This window comes from Elgaria multicarinata, chromosome 7 (assembly GCF_023053635.1).
Source record: "Elgaria multicarinata webbii isolate HBS135686 ecotype San Diego chromosome 7, rElgMul1.1.pri, whole genome shotgun sequence".
NCBI classification, from domain to species: domain Eukaryota; kingdom Metazoa; phylum Chordata; class Lepidosauria; order Squamata; family Anguidae; genus Elgaria; species Elgaria multicarinata.
In genome coordinates, this window is record NC_086177.1 from 76,496,408 (window position 1) to 76,516,567 (window position 20,160).

Here is a 20,160-nt window from a genome sequence, read left to right on the forward strand (position 1 = left end):
AGGCCCACCTTCGAGGTTCTTTGTGATGACATTCTGTTTGTCCTGGAATGACAAGCAGGATGCTTTGGTGAATAGGAGTGAAACACTATAAGAATTTAAGTCTGGGTCGGGGTTGGTAATATCCTCCCCACACTCTCAGCTCCAATATCTGTACAGAATCAACATTGTCCAAACAAGACTAAACTTACATGGTTATTTACATTTTGCAACAACAGCTTTCTTGAAAAAGAAAAGAAAGGCTGAAAAGAAAAATTACAGGAGTGAGGTCAAGGTCGGAAACCTCTGCTTTGATGTGGTAGTTCAATGGTGCTGCCTTGGTGAAGATGAGAAGTTAACCCCCTCTTTGCTCTGGTATATACTGATGCCCTCTCCTCATAGCTCTAAACCTTTCTACAGTTGATGTGTGCCCTACAGTTGAAAGCATGAATTTATCGCTATTGTCAGATCAAACCCTATGTAATACTTTTGAATTGAAAGGTGCAGAGACAGTAGGAGAAGCTAGGGGTGGCTGAGAATTTCATTTCAGTTCCTTTTTTTAGATGAATTGACCTAAAGTTGCAGATTTCATCATTCTGAGGATTGAAAGAACTTTTAGTTAAAATGTTCAAATGTGAGAGAAACCCAAATGGTCAGATTTATCCATCCGAGCCCAGGGCTTTGAGTGCTTTGCTTTTAAAAAGTCTGGGGTTGAATACCTGTGCATTCAGCCATGTTGGTTGCCACTGCTTTTTTATCAGTCAGGCTCTTCATCTTTTACAGGCCTTACAGCAGGCAGGGACATGCTCCCATCTGGGAATAGTGGTACCAATTGAATTCGGCCTGTGGAGATGGGTGACAATTTCTTTTCAATTTCGTATTTACCGAATCCACAAATATTTACCGAATCCACAAATGTCTGTATTTTCGGGATGGAAAGAACTTGAGATTTTTGAAAATTTGCTTGCGACAAAAAGCAAAACTGACCCTAGGAGAAGCTCATCATCACTTCAGCAGTTATTGGGACTAGAACAGGCATTCCCAACTCAACAACAGCACAGGAATCACTGATCCGTAGCATCTGGATGCATAGTGCACTAAATTTAATAACCGTCGTAGCCATTCAGTTGCATGACCTATGTAGGGATGTCCAGATTATGTGAAATCCATCTTGTGTGTGTTTTGTGGATTTTACAGTGTCATTCGTTCTTGCATCCATTCACAGACAGATTCAATTTCCCCCCAATTAGGTGGAACAATATGTAAATAATTCCATCAGAACGTTCACAAAAATTTACACAATTTATGTTAGCATTTAATGTTTAGTGTATTGTCCCCCATTACATCCAACTTTTCCCCACGTATATTTTCCAGCATGGCATATGTCTCTGGAGAAAAGTGCATATTTTCCTGTGAATATATTTGCATAATTTTGGGGTAAAGTTTGGGAAAGTAAAAAAGCAAACAAACCGTTATATCCCACAGACTCCATGTTGCCTGGGGAGGCCAGACCAGACCACCGCGGATTCCACAGGTTGGATTCTTAGAAATCTGAACTCATTTTCGTCTGTCTCAAATTTCTCCAGGATCCCCAGACCTATGCAGAGATCCAAAAAAATTCTGACTATGTTGCCCAGTTTTGCTCAGGAACCATGGAGCAGAGCACTCTGCAACAGTGGTGTTCTGCCCCCATACACCCACAACCTGAGATAGTTGGATCAAGTTCCTAGTGCCTTTGATTACAATGTTTTGAAAAATGGGGTGGTTTTTCTGCAATCATCTGTGGTGCGGCAGTACAGAAGAAACGCTTTGTCTCTTCTTCACTTTTATAAGCCTTTGGCAGTTATATTTCAGGACATAAAACAGTTGTTCTTCCTAGAAAGAGGAAATGGGATGACACAACTGTTCGGATAGTTTTCTTCTTTAGACCTTGCCTGTCTAGGATTGCAAACCCCAAGAGAGTTGGTGAACACATAGAGCTGGCCACAAGGTTTATGTAGTGGACTCTGTTCAGACTGGTAGGTCAAAAGTGGTACAGGCATGATCATAGAATAGTAAAGTTGGAAGGGGCCTACCAGGCCATCGAGTCCAACCTCCTGCTGAATGCAGGAACCCACCTTAAAGCATCCCTGACAGATGGTTATCCAGCTACCTCTTGAATGCCTCTAGTGTGGGAGAGCCCACAACCTCCCCAGGTAACTGTTTCCATTGTCATACTGCTCTAACAGTCAGGAAGTTTTTCCTGACGTCCAGCCAGAATCTGGCTTCCTGTAACTTGAGAACATTATTCTGTGTCCTGCACTCTGGGATGATCGAGAAGAGATCCTGGCCCTCCTCTGTGTGACAACCTTTTAAGTATTTGAAGAGTGCTATCATGTCTCCCCTCAATCTTCTCTTCTCCAGGCTAAACATGCCCAGTTCTTTCAGTCTCTCTTCATAGGGTTTTGTTTCCAGACCCCTCACCATCCTCGTTGCCCTCCTCTGAACTCCCTTCAGCTTGTCTACATCCTTCTTGAAGTATGGTGCCCAGAACTGGACACAATACTCAAGATGAGGCCTAACCAGGGCCGACTAGAGGGGAACCAGTACCTCACACGATTTGGGAACTATACTTCTATTAATGCATCCCAAAATAGCATTTGCTTTTTTTGCAGCTGCATTACACTGTTGGCTCATATTCAGCTTGTGATCTGCAACAATTCCAAGATCCTTCTCGTTTGGAGTATTGCTGAGCCAAGTATCCCCCATCTTGTAACTGTGTATTTGGTTTCTTTTTCCTAGGTGTTGAACTTGGCATTCATCCCTATTAAATTTCATTCTGTTGTTTTCAGTCTGGTGCTCCAGTCTATCAAGATCACTTTGAAGTTTGTTTCTGTCTTCCAGGGTATTAGCTATCCCACCCAATTTTGTGTCATCTGCAAATCTGATAAGCATTCCCTGCACCTCCTTGTTCAAGTCATTAATAAAAATGTTGAAGAGCACTGGGCCCAAGACTGAGCCCTGTGGTACCCGCTTGTTATCCCCCCCCCCCCAAGTTGAAATGTAAAAAAAGTCAGCATAACTTTTACCTATGTTTTGTCATATCGAAGCAAACACAAACTTTCCAAAAAGTGGAAACATTTTCCTAATAACTTTGTAATCAAATTTGTGAACCACCATATTTTTGTTTGTTTTTTAGTGTTAGAACAAGGCACAGGTGGCTGTATCTCATGTTGCAGGACTTTATTGGTGCTCATGTCTTGAATTTATCCCCCCCACACACACTTTTTTAGCATTTAAACCAAGGAATTCCTTAAACTTTGGGTGGCAAGTTTTGTCGCAGAATATTTTAATATTTATTTTAATGTAGGACACATTTCCCAACAGGCTTAGCTTTCTTCTGATTATGAAGCAAGTACAAACTCGTTCTTTGAACCACAGGAATGAAAAAGCAGCAATAAGTTATTAGAAATGCCCTCCTCTCTATAAATAGTTAAAGGAATTGCCACCAAGGGGTAGTCTCACAACAAACTACAAATACATTTTCAAAGCACTTCTTTTCATTTTTAATGTACAAAGAGTTCACGTTTTACTAGCAACAGCTGACGGGTTTTCTTTGAACGTAAGAGTTGCTAACTTCTTCTGAATCTTGAGTTGCCCCTTTGGTAGAGGCTCCTACATTTTCAAAGGTAAGTATCAAAGTTTAAAAAAGAAAAGAAAAGAAAGAAGGCAGCATACATGGTAAGAAAATCATTGGAAGCTAAGGTTGGAAGAAACCCCAAGAGGAACAAATTCCAAGAATTTGCGCCTGTTCTAAAAGATGCTTGCCCAGCTTCTCTTTGGAAAACCTCCAGAGATAAGAATAGCACCACCATCCATAGCAACTTGCCCAGCAGATCTGCTTGTTAATAGGGATTTCCCTTGCCTAACATTTAACTGAAATCTGCTTTGTCGTACTGGAAGTAGAGTTTCCTGGTTGGGTTACTAAGAGCTTTATCACACCAGTGTTATACTGCGCAATAACTGCGAATTGCGTGCAAAGGACTCCGAAGTTTTCCAGCTTATAATCTGCTTTTATTGTGAAATACTCCCATGCATCCTGCCTTAATTGCGCTTCTTAACCAAAAGAAGTGCAATATTTTGCTACTAGTTTTCGAGCGTATCATTTGTTGTTTTCCGAGCGGCCACTGGGGCGCAGGAGCAGGATTTGAAGAAAAATTAAACATATGCTTACATCTATGTAAGCTTTAAAGATAAAGACATCAAAATTGGCACAGTTATAGATATTAAGGAGGGCTTTAAGCATACCAAATTTGAATCGGATTGGGTTATCCATTGATTTTTAATGACTTTTTTACATTTCCCCCCTTAAACCCATTTCCTGGTACACAAAGGATCTAGCCGCCCGGTAGCAGCAACAACAATAACAGCGACAGCTTAGCACTGTAGGGCTAATTCGAGGGAAACAGGTACGAGGGATGAAGCTCCAAGACAAGATAATACACGAAGACGCCTGGGACTATAGATGTCTGTTGCCCGAAAGTATAACTTTGTTGTCCTCTCTGCAGAGGGAATTCTACCAATGGGGATGTGTCATGGTTCACTTCCTTTCTATCTTGTATGGGTGATTTGTGTTTTCCCCACCCTCTGCTGTGGATTAATTGATTGTCCTTTGGACTAGAAATTTTCAACCTCAGGCTAAAGGCTTAGAGCCTGTAGGCTAGGCATAAGGAATGGAATCTCTCCTCCGTGGTTTGGATAACGGAGAATCACACAGGTTTATCTACGGCGTTTCAGTAACTTATAAGAGCAGTTAAAAATAATAGCATGACAATAAAAATACAATAAAATAGTCACTGGTTGGCAATAAAATTATACTGGCTGGGCCACATGGTATTTTCCCAATCTTAACCTAGGGTTGGTTCCTACATGATGGTGATCCCCACATGATAACTTCATGAGTGCCTTTGGCCACTGGGTTCATAGTCAAGCTGTGCTCATATGGAAGTATTGTTAGCATCAAGTGGCAACCCTCTGTGCGTGTGTATGCACAACCAGAAATAGTTTTTCTTTTTGGTAATAGGTAGCATCTGGGGGGGGGGGGGGAGAGACCCATCATGTGTAAACCAACCATCAGTCCATTCTGCATTTCAAAAGGGTTTTGAAAAAGAAAATGCAATTGCACTTCAACTGTTTGGAAACCACAATATCACTAGAACAGAAGGACAACCTATGAGAAATGCAGGGGGTGGGTGTTGTACTGCAAATGGCATTTTAAAAGATGGGATTAAACCTTTCAATAGACAAGGAACCTGACGGACTGACAATAAAGCAGTGGGAAAAATTCAGAATGAACATATTTTGACAGTGTTCTGTTATTGGCTGTGAAGGTAGTAGCCCAGCCGCATGTGAAGCAATCAGATAGGGACCACTGCCATGTGTGAACTGGCCCTAGATTAAGATTCTGGGAATGTCACAGGAATATATTTATAGTTTTTGTAATAACATTTCTGAAGCTCCAACTCTAATCTGGAGTTTCCAGTTCTCCCCCTTCCTGTTTAGAACAAAAAGTAATTCACCATGGAAAAGAGAACCATATTGCACTTTGTGAATTTATATTTTGGAATTGTGTGTTTCTCAAGGTAAATGAGGATAAGGAATGTATAAAACTTATCTTATCATCTACATAAAACGTTTATGATCAAACATGAGCCAATGTTTTTCATGAAAGATTATTAACAAATTACTAATTATCTAGTAGGTTTTTTAAATCCTATTAAAGCAACCACATCTTACATTTGAACTCTCTCCTCTTTTTTCCCCTTCTACCCTTTACAAAGTTTTTTTTCCAGTTAGAAAAAGAATAAGTAACTTGGTTTAAGCAATATTTAACTAACTGCCTCAGTCACATGCTATTTAATTATAACTCAGCAAATCTCCATCTGAGGATTGCTAATCTATACCCTAGATATGTACCTCTTGTCATCCTGATTACCTAAACATCACAGAAACTAAAGCACAGTTTTTTAAAAAACTCATACGTATTCACATTCTATAATATTTTCTTGAACACCGAAATAGCATCTCTAGAGTCATTAGAACATGAGAAGAGCCCTGCTGGATCAGACCAAAGGTCCATCTAGTCCAGCACTCTGTTCACACAGTGGCCAACCAGCTGTCGACCAGGGAACCATAAGCAGGACATGGTGCAACAGCACCCTCATACCCATATTCCCCAATAACTAGTGTATACAGGCTTACTGCCTCTGATCCTGGCAGTTGCACTTAGTCATCAGGACTAGTAGCCATTGATAGCCTTCTCCTCGAGGAATTTATCCAGCCCACTTTTAAAGCTATCCAAATTGGTGGCCATCACCACATCTTGTGGTAGTGAATTCCAGTATGATATAGAGTCAGTGGTTAGGATGTTGGACTTGGAGATGCAGGTTCAAATCCCCACTGTGTCATGAAGTTCACTGGGTGACTTTCCTTGGACTATTTACTACTCACAGGGTTGTAAGTATAAAATGGAAGAGAGGCAAGAACATTGAACAATAAATAAAAGATAAAAAAAAACCATATAAAATAATTTTTTTTAAGTATATACATAATTTAGAAATAATCACTATAATTTAAATAGAAATATGATACAACTTAGCATAGTGGAGAAGACTATGAGCAGTGACCTGGGTACCTGCTCAATTTGTAGGCAAGGTGCAGCTTCAAGGCCTCTACCATTCTCCCTCCTTATAGTTCTTTAGCTTTGAATTGGACTTGGACTAGATAGCCTTTCAAATACAGGATGCCTTCAAACAGAGGATGGCCCTCTGACAGCCCTTCAAGCAGAGGACAGACCTCTGTAAAGTAGGCCACCTTAGCCCTGACTCCCAGTGCTGTGGCCCCTATACAAATTGAAATCCCATGAACCTATTTTGAGGACAGGGTTCAGCACCTTGGATAGATCCTTTAGAGTTAGAACTTTAGAGTTCTGCTTGGTTCTGATGAAAACCCAGATTGGATTGCCAAAAATGGTTTTTTACTTCCATAATCAGTAGGATAACTGAAGACTTATGCAGGCATCCAGTATTATTAAACATAACAATGAACAAACAACACCTCTCATAATTGTGTTCTAAAGACAACTCTGAGCAGGCAGAGTATAGTGGCTAAAAGATGGAGCTATGATGCCACCGGTTCAGATGTTGCCAGGCTTATTAGGTGGCCTTAGGCAACCTGCTGCTCTCAGTCTCTTCCCCGTAATCTGGAATTTGGAAGAACACAATGCAGACATACCTTAATATTTTTGTAAAGATAACAACATGACAATGTATGAAATGCTTTGAAAAAACTAAACGTTATTATTATTATTATTATTACATTAACGAAGCTTTACAGTGCAAAGAATCAGTAGTTTTTATGTAAAGCAGGGATGTGCCTAATTATGAATTTGGTGCACAGTAGGACTTACTTCAAGGTAAAGGTGCGTAGGATTGGGCAGAAAAGGTGATTATGAATGTGAAGTGACAGCAGGGTGGCTATAAGAATATCCACTCAGGAAATTGTCAGTTCTCCCACAGAGAGTTGTACCGAGATTTCAAAACAGCTATTGAAAATAGTACAATCCTATGGCTCTCAAAATTAAATAGACATCCATAGTCAGGTTGATGTGCATAGGATCGCACCCTAAACTGACTTAGGGTGCAGTCCTATGCATGGACTTCTTTCTGTCTAAACATGCATAAGACATGCCTTTCATAGCTCTGCTTCTTTTTCTCTGCCTTTTGACTGCTAAAGCTTTCAAATTCAGAATACAACAAGTAGCATACAGCGAAAATGCATTGAACATAAAAGACTTTGCAAACTAGCTTTATTTCTTAAATAAAGGGGTAACTCAGCTTAAACCTATGACTCACAAGAGCTGGAAAACTCCAGTAACATTCCGCAGTTCAGAAATTAGTCACATCTTTTGATTTTCTCAGGAAAGCAATGGTCAGGATCCAAAGAGTGTGTGTGACACTTTTGACTATGCACTGTACTGGAGTTTCCCCCATGTCTTTTCACGCCATAGCTCCTCACACTGCTTTGGAGGTCACTGATAAAATCTCTGAAATTTAGAGGCAGATTGTAAGGAAACTGCTTTTGGGCACTAGACAGATTTCAAGGCTGCATTGCTTTTAACTTACATTTACACCATACATTGACTGGGTTTTCCACAACATGCAGTGTGGCTTATTTTCTCGAAAAAAGCCACATTGAGGACCCATGATTTGTTGTTGGGTTGTTCAAGGTGGTTAACAAGCCACCCTGTGAAAAATGTCCCGGGTCCAGTCAACATGCTAACCCATGGTTCAACAAACAACCCATGGTTCAACAACAACCCACACTCAACCGCTGAGTGTGGTTTGCATATTGTGTGAACAGACCCATTACTTTTATTGTATAATTTTAGTTATACATGCTATATTACCATAACAGAGGATATTCCAAAAGATGCACTTAAAAACACATCTGGGTAATACAGATACACACATCTTTTGATCGGCCACCGTGTCCTCTGCCACACGAGGAAACCAATTTTTCTGACAAATTCTGTCAGTTAATACAGATGGCAGCTCCTTCATGCTCACTTCTGGGCCTGCAGATCTCCTGGTTGGCTTACAAATGGGTGAGGAGGATCATCTGGAGTAATGACTGCACACACAGTCCCTGTGTCAAGTGGTCTGGAGGATAACAAAGAGTATTAGTGATGAGAGGGTTAACTATTCATGAATGATATAGAGGTTTGATGAGGATGTGGCAGTTTAGGAAACATTATGTGGAACAAATGGCTTTTGCGTAGGTGTTTAAGGAAAAGAGAGTTGGCTGATAGGGGTTTCAGGTGCAAGTCCCGACAGGCAAACCTATAGATTCTCAGTGGCTGCTCAGTTTGGTTTTTCATGAAAGTGTTTATAGAAATAACCTTGATTTTTATTAGCTTGTTTTCTATTTTATATCCTGATCAGGGTGATTAAATCTAGTACAAACCAGGACAATTAGCACACTAAGGAGCCTTGCAGATAACACAGGAATGCTTTCTGAGAGCATTCTTATCAGCTGGTAATGAGCTCAGAATCTTCTAAAGTACAAAACAATGATTTGAACAGCCATCCCTCCCCTGCCCTGATAAGAGTGGAACAATATGTTATAAGGAATCCTGGATTGTTGCCAGAACTGGCAGCACCACTTTCTTGTTCTGGCTTTGTAATGGGTAGTGTAAACTCTTAATTTATATCCTGTTATCTCAATGCACTGCACTTCTCTATACCTCCCCAAACTAAGGATGTCCGTCGCAAGGAAATTCAGCCCTTTGGGGGCTCACCGGACTTCTGTGGTGCACCTGACTCAGCTTGCTTTTGTGAGCTGAGACACATGGGGCTCATCTACACCAAGCACGATATTACACTCTGAAAGCAGTATGAAAGTGGTATATAAAAGGCAGGAGCCAAACCAGGTAGGATATAGCGGAATGAAAGCAGTATATGGCATGTGTCATGACCCCCAACAGTGGTCAGCGCACTTCAATACTGTTATAAAGCAGTAGTGTGGCTCCTGCCTTTTATATACCGCTTTCATACCGCTTTCAGAGTGCAATATTCTGCTTGGCGTAGATGAGCCCATGGTTTCCCCAAGTTCTGGGGACTTTGAACACATTTTTTGGGCATGTCTACACCAGCTCTATATCCTGGGGTACTCCCTGGATCATCCTTGTTCGTCCAGATAACACACAGGGGATCTTGGGGGCAACCCGGCATGACCAGCGACTTTCCCTGGGATATCTAGGACCGCAGAAAACGAGAGTTTTCCGTGATACCAGGACCATTCTGAGGAGCATGGGTCTTGTGGCCGCTGTTCCCGGGTTGTCCCTTCCTTCCTGCAAGTAGCAGGGTTCTTCAAATGGGCACGGAGCTGCGTGGGGGCAGTCCGTGCCCATCAGGGGTGGAGGGCAGGGAGCGGGTTCGCGTGTTGTTGTTTTTTTAAAAAAAAACCCCTCACTTTTTCAGTGGAGTGCAATTGCACTCTTCTCCCTTGTTTACAATAAATAAATAAATGGCAGCCACGACATCCCTCTTTCCTTCTGGGGCATCACACAGCCGTCAAGATGCTGAGGGAGGATCACGGAAGCAGGTAAGTCCATGATCCTCCCCCTCCCTCTATACTCTTAAGATGTAGACATGCCCTTTGTTGCCTCCATAATTTGCACAAAGTGATCTGCACAAATTTCAGTCACAAATTGTGCAAATTTGCATAATTATGACTGTGGAAATAATGCAAATTTATGCCATTTACATCCAAAAATTGTGCAAATATTATTTTATGCAAATAATATTTTCTGGAAATTCTGCTAGCTTGCTGATTCATTGTATGCTGAGTTGGGCCAGCTGGCAGAAGACAGAATGGAATACAGAGGACCAAGCCAAAAAAATATTCAGTGAGTTCCCACCCACCCCCCAGAGATTCTCACCCTAACCTACACCAAGTCAAGGTGCTGCTGCTGCTGCTGCTGCTGCTGCTGCTGCTGCTTCTTCTTCTTCTTCTTCTTCTTCTTCTTATTCTTATTCTTATTATTATTATTTCCTAATCCATAGGTACCTCTTACTCATCCTGGCAATTAAAATACAACAATAATAAATTACACAATTAATAATTTGCTGCCCTTTCAGAACACCCAAAATTTGAGGCAACTGCCTCACTCTGCCTAATGATAGGGTTGGCTCAGGTAATGATTGAAATTCTAGGCAAAGCAGTCCACAGAATTAGTAAACGTACCACCACACTCACAGTCTAAGAATTACAAGAAGTTTAGCTTACTCATGACTTTTAATTGTTGAACCTGGAGCTGTTTAAAATAATAATAAAAATCTGGACTGAAATACTATTTAACGACAGTAATACTAAAAAAGAAACCTTTTGAAAGCTTGTTTTATCTCTCTCTTTTTTCTGCTTTTCTCAGGGGGCTTCAAGTCGAATGCCGCTTTTGTACTGAAATCCAGAGGGACGCTAGCCCATTTGGCTAGTAACTCAAAAGTTTTTTGCTCAGCAGTTGAAAGCCTTTCAAGTAAAGATTGGCTTTCCTACTTTATTTCAAGAAAATATTAAAAATGCTGTTTGGGGGGGGAAGTTAATAAAGTTTTGAGAAGTGTATAATAACCCTCTCACCACCCACCAAGAAAACAATACAAATAGAACATACTTATTCCAGACATTTCTTGACATGAAATATTTCAGTGCTTGGTATCATAACCCTGACAGCTTGGTAGAAGTCCTAGTAATCATAAAACGTCTTCTCTCTTCTGCTTCATGGTGTTCCAAGGATATTTGTAGTTTTCATGACCACTGTGTGAAAATCTACAAAGTAGGGCGTTCTATGAAATAAGCTACTTTTTGGATACTTAGTTTTACACATTAGAAAAATGTGTTTTTCATTTGGAAATGGATACTGGTGCTGTATGAAAAGCAAATCCAAATGCCACTTAGATAAACCATAGTTTCTCTAAGGATATTCTATGGATCCTGATGAGGATAGCTATTTTCCTGCTGCTATTAGCGGTGAATAAAAAATGGCTTGGGAGAAGCTTTAACCCAATCCCAACTTCCAGCAGTCCTAATCAAAGTAATTGTTTCCTCGTAGCTAATACCAGCAGGGAAATAGCAATATTGACCACGATCTCTGGGATGGTGGGGAGCTGAGATTAAGAACTCTCAACCCTAGTGATTGTAATAATTGTCATGGGGTGGGAGAGAGGAAGTGTGTGTGTGTGTGTGTGTGTGTGTGTGTGTGTGTGTGTGAAAGAGAGAGAGAGAGAGAGAGGGAGGAATGTATGTGTGAATATGTCTATCTTGGGTCCACCCACCACTGTCCCATTCAACACCAAGGCCATAGCTCGTCCAGGGGTCAAACCTGTTCATCTAGGTGACACACAGGGGATCCAGTGCTCAGGCAGGGGCGAACCCTGGATGATCCCAGGATAAACCTTAGGTCTAGCTGTGGCCCTACTCTGCCCTGATATATTTTGCCAGAGATAATATGGTCCTCCAAACCAAAAAAGGTTGCCCATTGCTGCAGTTCGGTGAAGTTTTTTTAAAAAATGGACTTGATTATCCGTTTGTGGTTTTGATGGAGGCAGTTTGTATGCAAACAACATGCAACATAGAGGTGCCGGTAGGGAAGAAAACTGTGAAATGTTAGGTTTGTAGTGGTGGCAGTGTTTATTTCATTTCATTTATTTAAGGATGCCTCAGTGTGACCAGATCCTACTACAAGGTAGCTATGGAACTGAATGGGAGTGGCTTTCCTTGAGGGCAGAGAGTTTTGCTGCCTGAAGTCTTAGAAGCAGACTCAGCTAGGTTCTTGCCTCCCTTTTGAGAGCAGAAGAGTCCTCCTTTTCTCTTTTGGAACATGTTTTCCCTTGGCTTTGAGAGTATTTTGGGCTATCTTTTCCCAAGGCCAGCTTTTCTGATGCAGGCACCTGGCTTGCCCCCTATTTGATTTTGCTCACTGGTTTAGGTTGTGCTTCACAGCATGTTTCATTTTAAAATATTTTCTACACTTTCTGCCTAGATTAATTTTCTCCACTTGGACTTTGCTGAGTTCTACAACCTGTATTCTAGGAGACATCTCTTTCAACCTTCCTCTGGATCCATGATAACTTGGTCTTCAGATCTCTCCTTGGAAAAGGTAGCTACATTCCTTTTAATCTCCCCCCACCTCATACCCACCCACCCACACTACTCCCTTCCTTTTTTTTTTTTTTACGAGTTTGGTCCATAATGCTATAACGTTGAAAGCTTCAAATGCTTCATTTAACTAGTTTGGGCCAGTGTAAGTTTTCAGTACAACTTCTGGGCCTACAACATTGTTTTTGGCCTAGTCACACTTTTCTAATTGGCCTTAGAAACAGTTAAACTGTAGTGTATTTTGCATACTCTACACATGTATTTTCTTTCTAATCATTGCATGTTTGACATTTCACTTCTGAATCTGATGTACTTTTGCATTTACTTTTCTTTCTAAACTATTCATATCTTAAGACTTCTTGTGTGGCATGTTTTCATTTGTTTAACAAGTTAAAAGGGTTATTCACTGTTTTCCTGATTGTTTTTTAAAATCTATTTTCAACAGGCCTAGTAACTTCAAGAGTTACAGAGTTGGGGAAAATCCTCAATCTCTTTGCAATCAGAGGCACTGAGTAAGTGACCCCAACCACATAACACTACTCCCCCCTTCTGAAGAGGTCTGGACTACAGACTACTAAAGACAAAAGAAAAGGCAGACCATAATAACAGTTCTCATGTGCCCATTTGCTTTATGAGGCAGGTGTTCCTGCAGGCTACCAAACACAGGCACTCCTGGCAGGGCCATGTTCTACAGCAACCGCTCTTAGCTGAACTTGAAAGAAACCCACCCTCCACCCCTGGGTTTAATTTACTGACCTCTCCTGACTGAGCCTTGCAGGAAACTATAGTAGGGTGACCATATTTGGGAAACCAAAAAAGAGGACACCTAGTGTGTGTGGGGGGAAGCAGCTTTCTGAGTCCTGCAGAAAGTACGTTATTTCCCCGCCACCTTAAAGAACCCGATTGGAGTGGAGGAGGGGAAAGGATTTCATTCTGCACCACCACCATCCACTCCAATTGGGGCCTTTTCTATAATGTCCACGAATGACCCACTTTCCCCTTTAAGACCTCAATTGGAGCTCGGGGTGGGGGAACGATGTGCCTCAAGAAAGCATGTCATTCCCTCCTGCCATGCTAATGGCAGCCTTAAAGGGGAAGGTGTGTCATTCCAGGACATTATTGAAAATTATAGAAAATCCCCCGACACCATGGAAAGAACAAAAACCAGGACAAATCCGGGGAAATCCTGACAGTTGGTCACCCTAAACTATAGGGACAGATAGAGCAGGCATACATAGTCTACATAAAGTGCTGAGACTGGCAAATCTAAAAGCAAGTATGTTGCTTTTTAAAAACCAAGGAAATTCAATGGGTCTTACTTTTGAGTAAATATCTATGAACGGGAATTCAGCCTGTGCAGACTTGAAACTTGATCACAATGTGCTCCTTTGAGATCCAAATAGGAAGAAAAAGCATGTAGCATAAAATGAGCGATAATAATTAACACAGTAATCTGAAACTTATTCTAATATAGAGTATTTTCCTGTATCATCTTGTGTGCTTCCAGAATTAATCAGGGTTTTTTTAAATACAGTAGAACAATTTTTCAAGTTGTCTCCAAATACAGACACAAAACATGAAATATTTCCTTTTCATGAGGCAGTAATAAAATGCTTTTATCTCTGGACACTGGCTATTGAAAAGTTCAAATGAGTATCATCAGAGTGTAACATCTGGAGCTCAATAATTAATTTGAAAAGTGGGTTCAACACATGACACTAGCTTTGATTTTATATTGGATGTCAACATGGTGTAACATCCTGGCTGACGCTGGCTTGTTTGTCAACTGTATAATAACCAGTCATTTATTACAGAAAGGCATGAAATTAATTAAACAAAAACCATACAGTTTACAAAACAATGTTAAGGCCCTAGAGCTTTCAACCAAGCACCAAAAAGCAGGGAGTTAAGGCTCACAAGCCTTAACGCCACATCATTGTCCCAAAGTAGATAAACCATAAAGACAGGATGGAGAATATGATATGCAGAGATGATAAGCAGAAGTGATATGCAAAAGGTTGTAGAAAACTGATGACGAACAACTTAGGGCCATCTACTTCTCTCTCTTTTTTTTAGAACAGCCCTTCCCCAACCTGGTGCCCTCCAAAGATGTTGAATTATAACACCCATCATTGCAAGTCAGTATGTCCCATGGTCAGTAATGCTGGGACTTGTAATCTCAAACATCTGGAGGGCAGCAGGTTGGGGAACGCTGTTCTATATTCTTACCAAACACAGGGTCTGCCCAATACTTTTCTCTCTCACACACATCTCCCGTATGACAAAAGGGCACTATTAATTAGAGATGTAGAACTAGAGCATGTGCCAGGCACTTCCCAATTTTAGTCAATATCCTGCCCTTCAAAGAGCCGAAGCCTTTTTTCTTAAAATGTGTTTATACAAAATATACTGTCCATTCCCCACAATCCCTCCACAATACACCATCTCATCAAAGTGACAGAGGAGCACAAAAGGTTTAGTTTGTCTGTCTTGAACTCCTTTCAGATGAGATTAGTTTGCAATCCTATACCACTTGGGAGTAAACCTTAGTGATCTCAGTGGCACTGACTTCTGAGAAGACATGTACAGGATTCAACTGTAAACCAACCTTCTCCAGCCTGGTGCTCTCCAGATGTGCTGCACTGCAACTCCCATGTTATGGGGAAGACAAAAATCATTAATTTTACAATGATCATTACACATGAAAGTATTAGGTGCTAGCTCTGCCTTTGAGCTCACACTACTGAACCTGTAAGAAAAATCCTCTATGCTAGTCCTCCAATACCCTATATCTGATATTCAATAAACAGAAAACCTATGCCATGTGTTGAAAACTAAGGGCACAGCTAGACCTAAAGTTTATCCTGGGATCATCCAGGGTTTGCCCCTGCCTGAGCACTGGATCCCCTGTGTGTCACCTAGATGAACAGGCTTGACCCCTGGATGATCCAGGGATAAATCTTAGGTCTAGCTATGGCCAATTTTAACAGCTGAAGAATTGTCTGGATTAGTTATTCAAGATTCATTCATTGTCACTTCATTTGGTTTAAGACAGTCTTTTTAAAGTGATGCACCTCTTTTGGAGTTCCTTGATGGATCACATATCTTAATGCTGGAAATCATCATACTTTAGAACAGATGTGGGCAGAAAATAGATCTATCCTGGTATTTTGGACATCAACTCCCAGCATTCCTGATCACTGCCCATGATGGTAGGGGCTTTTATGAGTTGAACATCTGGAGATCTACATTCTGCCTGTTCTTTCTCTACAGCTGCGTTCCCCAACTTGGTGCCTGTCAAATGTGTTGGGTTGCAACTCTGAACATGAGGATACACTCTAACAAAAGAGAAGTAGGTGGTCCTAAGTTGTTCGTCATCAGTTTCCATAACCTCATAGTCACCTCTGCACATCATATTCTCCATCATGTTCTCATGGTTTATCTGTTCTGGGAGAACGAGAACTTCACTTGTACATTCTGCTGCCCTGCTTTTTGGTGCTTGGTGAAAGCTCTAGAGCCTTAACACTGTTTTGTAAACTGTAGGTTTTTTGTTTAATGAATTTATATATTAATTACATTTCTATATTGCCCAATAGCCAAAGCTCTCTGGGCTGTTCGCAAGAATTTAAACCACAAAATACAGCATATGGTACATTATAAAAATTGAAAAGTTTAAAATGACCAGAAACACCCGCCCCCCAACATAAATCCTAGCAACAATGCAGAGATTTTAAATTTAACAGATTTAAAACAACAGAATTGAAAGATTAAAATGGCTAGGGAAATAAGAAGATTTAAAATACAGTGACAGATTTAAAACAATGGAACTAAAAGACTAAAACGGCAGGGAAAATAATAAAAAATCTACACTTGGTGCTGGAAGGAGCACAATATAGGTGTCAGGTGAGCCTCTCTGGGAAGCCCATTCCACAACAGGGATGCCACAGAAGAAAAGCTTTCTTCTTGGTATCCAGGAAATGTGCTGGTGCCTTTAGTTAGGGAGGTTAAAAGGGATTTGCCTCCTGTCCCCCCTCCCATGTTGTTTTGTGGAGAGTTTGTATGCATAGTTTGTAGAGATGCCCACAAGAAGTAGTAGTAGTAGTAGTAGTAGTAAAGCTTTATTGTTTCAACCAATGGTTACAACAAGCATAATAAAACAATGCTAAAACGAATCATACAAATCATAATATGCCCCTAAGTAAATAATGTATAAAATTGCAGAACGGTAGGTGCAGTGGCTAGAGACTTATAGTGCACTTTAGGGACTTCATATATGTTTAATAATAATTCTTATGTACACTATATACAGAACACTCTGTGCCTGTGTACCAGTCACACAGACCACACGCGTACACCATAAAGAACACAGAGTCATGCAGAAAGTCAAGTATCATAGTCAGAAACCAGAGACACAAAGAGACCAAAACAGAGAACACTGAACTTAAAATCAAAGCTATACAACCAGGACCACAATTCTGAGGTGATGGGGAGAAGGGAATAAGGAAGTGACACTGCCTAAATATAAATATGAATAATCAGTAATTAACGCTTGAGAGACTCGGACAATAGCTTCAAGAATATTTCAAAAGAATAGAGAATTTGTTTTTAGAAAAGGATTTTAAGATAGGAGTGGATTGGAAAGGAAAGCATTTTAAGGAAGGACTGGATGGAAAAAACAGAGAAACTGGATTAGGAATAGATAAGGCTAAGCTTGCCTCACTCATCAATGGTGCTGGCTCAGTCACCATGGCTAGGGTGGCAAGTGAAAATATGAATGCCTGAATGTTGTATTTATGAACTCTTTGGATGACTACTTTGTGCTGATCAGCAACTTCAGATATCTGAGACTCTTTCCCCCATTTGAACAAGGTTCAGAATATCATGTTAACTATTAATGAGATGCAACAAGTCAGATTCTTAAAGCTCTTTAAAGAGAGTGTGTCATACAATTGGTACACTGCCAAATAAGGAATTACATCAATTATCTATGTATACGGTAGCCTGTTATTAAATGTTCTTTGAACATGAAGCAGGAGCTCTGATCAGAGTATCTAAGACCAGTGAACCCCGGGATCGTCACTATGCGTCCAGATGACGCACAGGGGTCCCGGGATCAGGGAGGGATCATCCCTCCCTTGCCCCGGGTTATAGTCCTCCCCTTTGGGCCCGCTTTTTCCATGGTGGAACGTCTGGCCCGTTTCCTCAGCTTGACCTCACTCAGCGTGATTACTCGTGCAGAACCGGGAGCTGCGCCCATCGGGGTTAGGGTGGGGGGAGCAGGGAAACCAAATTAAATTTTAAAAAAGACTTGCCTTTAGCGCACGAGCGTTCATGTGCTAGGTCCTCTTTTTTAAAAAAAGGCGGGCGCAACACCTCTCTTCCTGAGGTCGTCACGCCTTACGTGTAAATGAGGGAAAGATCTCCTCTCTCCCGGAACAAAAGGTAGGTCTAGCTAAGGCCTAAGGTCCTTCTTTCCTCATGAAATAGTGCATTTCTGTGGAATGGGTACAATTACAACAAACAAGCATGCCCACTATTTTCACAAGGCCTGCTAAAACTGCCTTTATCTGCTAGACACAGCTCTCCAGAAAATAAATGATATCTGTGTAGGGTACAGGACCAAACCTTGAGTTTGTATTCAGTCCCTCACCATGCATATAACTTCTAGTACATAAGAATTTAGGTGCATATATCCTTACACACCAGTATATATTCAACCCTTTTTGTGGGGGACAAGTTGTATTATGTAGACAAGAAGTGGGCTGAAAGTAGATCTGGATTTACTTGAGGATCTCTGGATGATTTGCAGTAGATCATCCAAGAGAGTAACTTGCCTTCTCCTGTCCTGAATTATACTACTGAAATGTTGAAAGCTTCATTGTAAGACTTGATAGGTTGTTGGACAGCTTATCTTTACTTTTTATTTTTTTAAATCAGGTTCTTTTAGTTGGAAGCATTTTCAAATTACAAAGCAATAAAACCAATCGAAACTCCCACTGAAAACGTTCCATGAATCATTCTACCATTATCATAAGTAATTACAAATTGTGTCATATAGAAAACGGGAAAGCATACAGGTAGAGCACGGCCGGTTGAATATATTTTATAACTCCTCCCACTGCAACACATAAGTGAGTCAGTTACAGTTAACACTTGGATTACCAATCACTGATTGACAGGAAAACAGAGTGGATTGCATCTTCTACCTTGGAACGTCGGTCATTTTCAAGATTCACGTTCAATGATGAAGATCTCGGAGCCACTTTTGGACATGGATATGTCAAACTACACCGAAGTCTTAGATCCAAGTTATACTAGTTTGGAATTTGAGACTATGCAGGTCTTGTATAATGGCAGTGGTGAGTTTGAATCTTCTCCGAGATCAAAAACAGAGTTTGAGTGGGCAAGAAAGAAAAATAAACACTGTAAAGGGTTAGCCAAATGCTTCACTATTAATAGTGCAGCTGACGTTTGTTTTGGAAACTTCATCTCTGCCCGTTTCGCTCTTTTCCTTTACATTTCATCACTAAAAATGTGTTAAGAACATTATAATACCTGGATTAAAGAAAAGATTACAGTAAGCTGCCAAAGGAACCTAAAATTATTACTTGGCAGGTTGGATGAGTTCAATCCATTTAACTTTTTGGAAAAATAGTAGGGAATATGTTGTGCTCCATGTAATTTGATGGCTAAAAATAGGAACAAAAAAACCTATTTTTAGACAAGTAGGAAAAAAGTATATGGCACAGAATATTAAAGCATAAGATGCTATGTTAGAAGAAGCTCTGAGAAGGACATATCACAAAAGATTAGTCAGGACAATGTGATAAATCAATTCAGTTTTTGGAATCAGAAAAATCAATATTAGAATGTGAGAAATGAGTTATTCTGAGTGGTATAAAACAAATTATGGGGTGACCTGATCAAAGTAAGTGTAATGCTAATTAATGTTGCATTTTTTAGTTTGGCTTAGTCTTTGGTTAGCTCCTTAATGAAAGATTGATTTGTGTTTGTTATGTATATATATTTGTCTATATAATCCAAAATAATATAATATTTTTAAAATAATATTATTTGTGGTGCAGAAAATAAAATGACAGTTCTATGTAATAAAGTAACTGTATGGGAGTGTCATTGATCAATTAATCAAACGAAGAAAAATGTTCTTTCTGCATTTATTTTATTTACTGTAACATGAATGAGTAACTACCATTGGCAGCTTGGGAATGAGGAATATTTTTGTACATGATATTTAAAATGACAGTTAAGATACAAATATCCAGAGGGAAAAATAACTGACTACACGGAAAATTATTCCAAATGTCTATTTGCAGCTGATATATTTAATATACAGTAATGTTTCCAGAGTGTCGATGTGCAAACCGGAGTGACTTGTTAATCACAACAACTCTCTAGAAGCTAATGTTTATCTGAGAGAACTTCTTGCTGTTTGATTAAAGTAACTTTTTAACTTCAGTTGGGTGGAATTGT

The 20,160-nt window shown here is 40.3% G+C and overlaps 1 protein-coding gene across 3 annotated transcripts in view; it reads left to right on the plus strand.

Annotated features, from left to right (window-relative positions):
* HNF4G (hepatocyte nuclear factor 4 gamma) overlaps positions 1-20,160 on the plus strand; it is a 78,091-nt gene that overhangs the window by 33,351 nt on the left and 24,580 nt on the right. For 2 of the 3 annotated variants that reach the window (XM_063130853.1, XM_063130854.1), the window contains exon 2: positions 12,554-12,670. The gene's annotated coding sequence lies outside the window, so the exon portion shown is untranslated. Of the gene's footprint in view, positions 1-12,553; positions 12,671-15,942; positions 16,022-20,160 lie in introns of those variants that run through there. The other variant, XM_063130855.1, reaches the window with a different exon arrangement.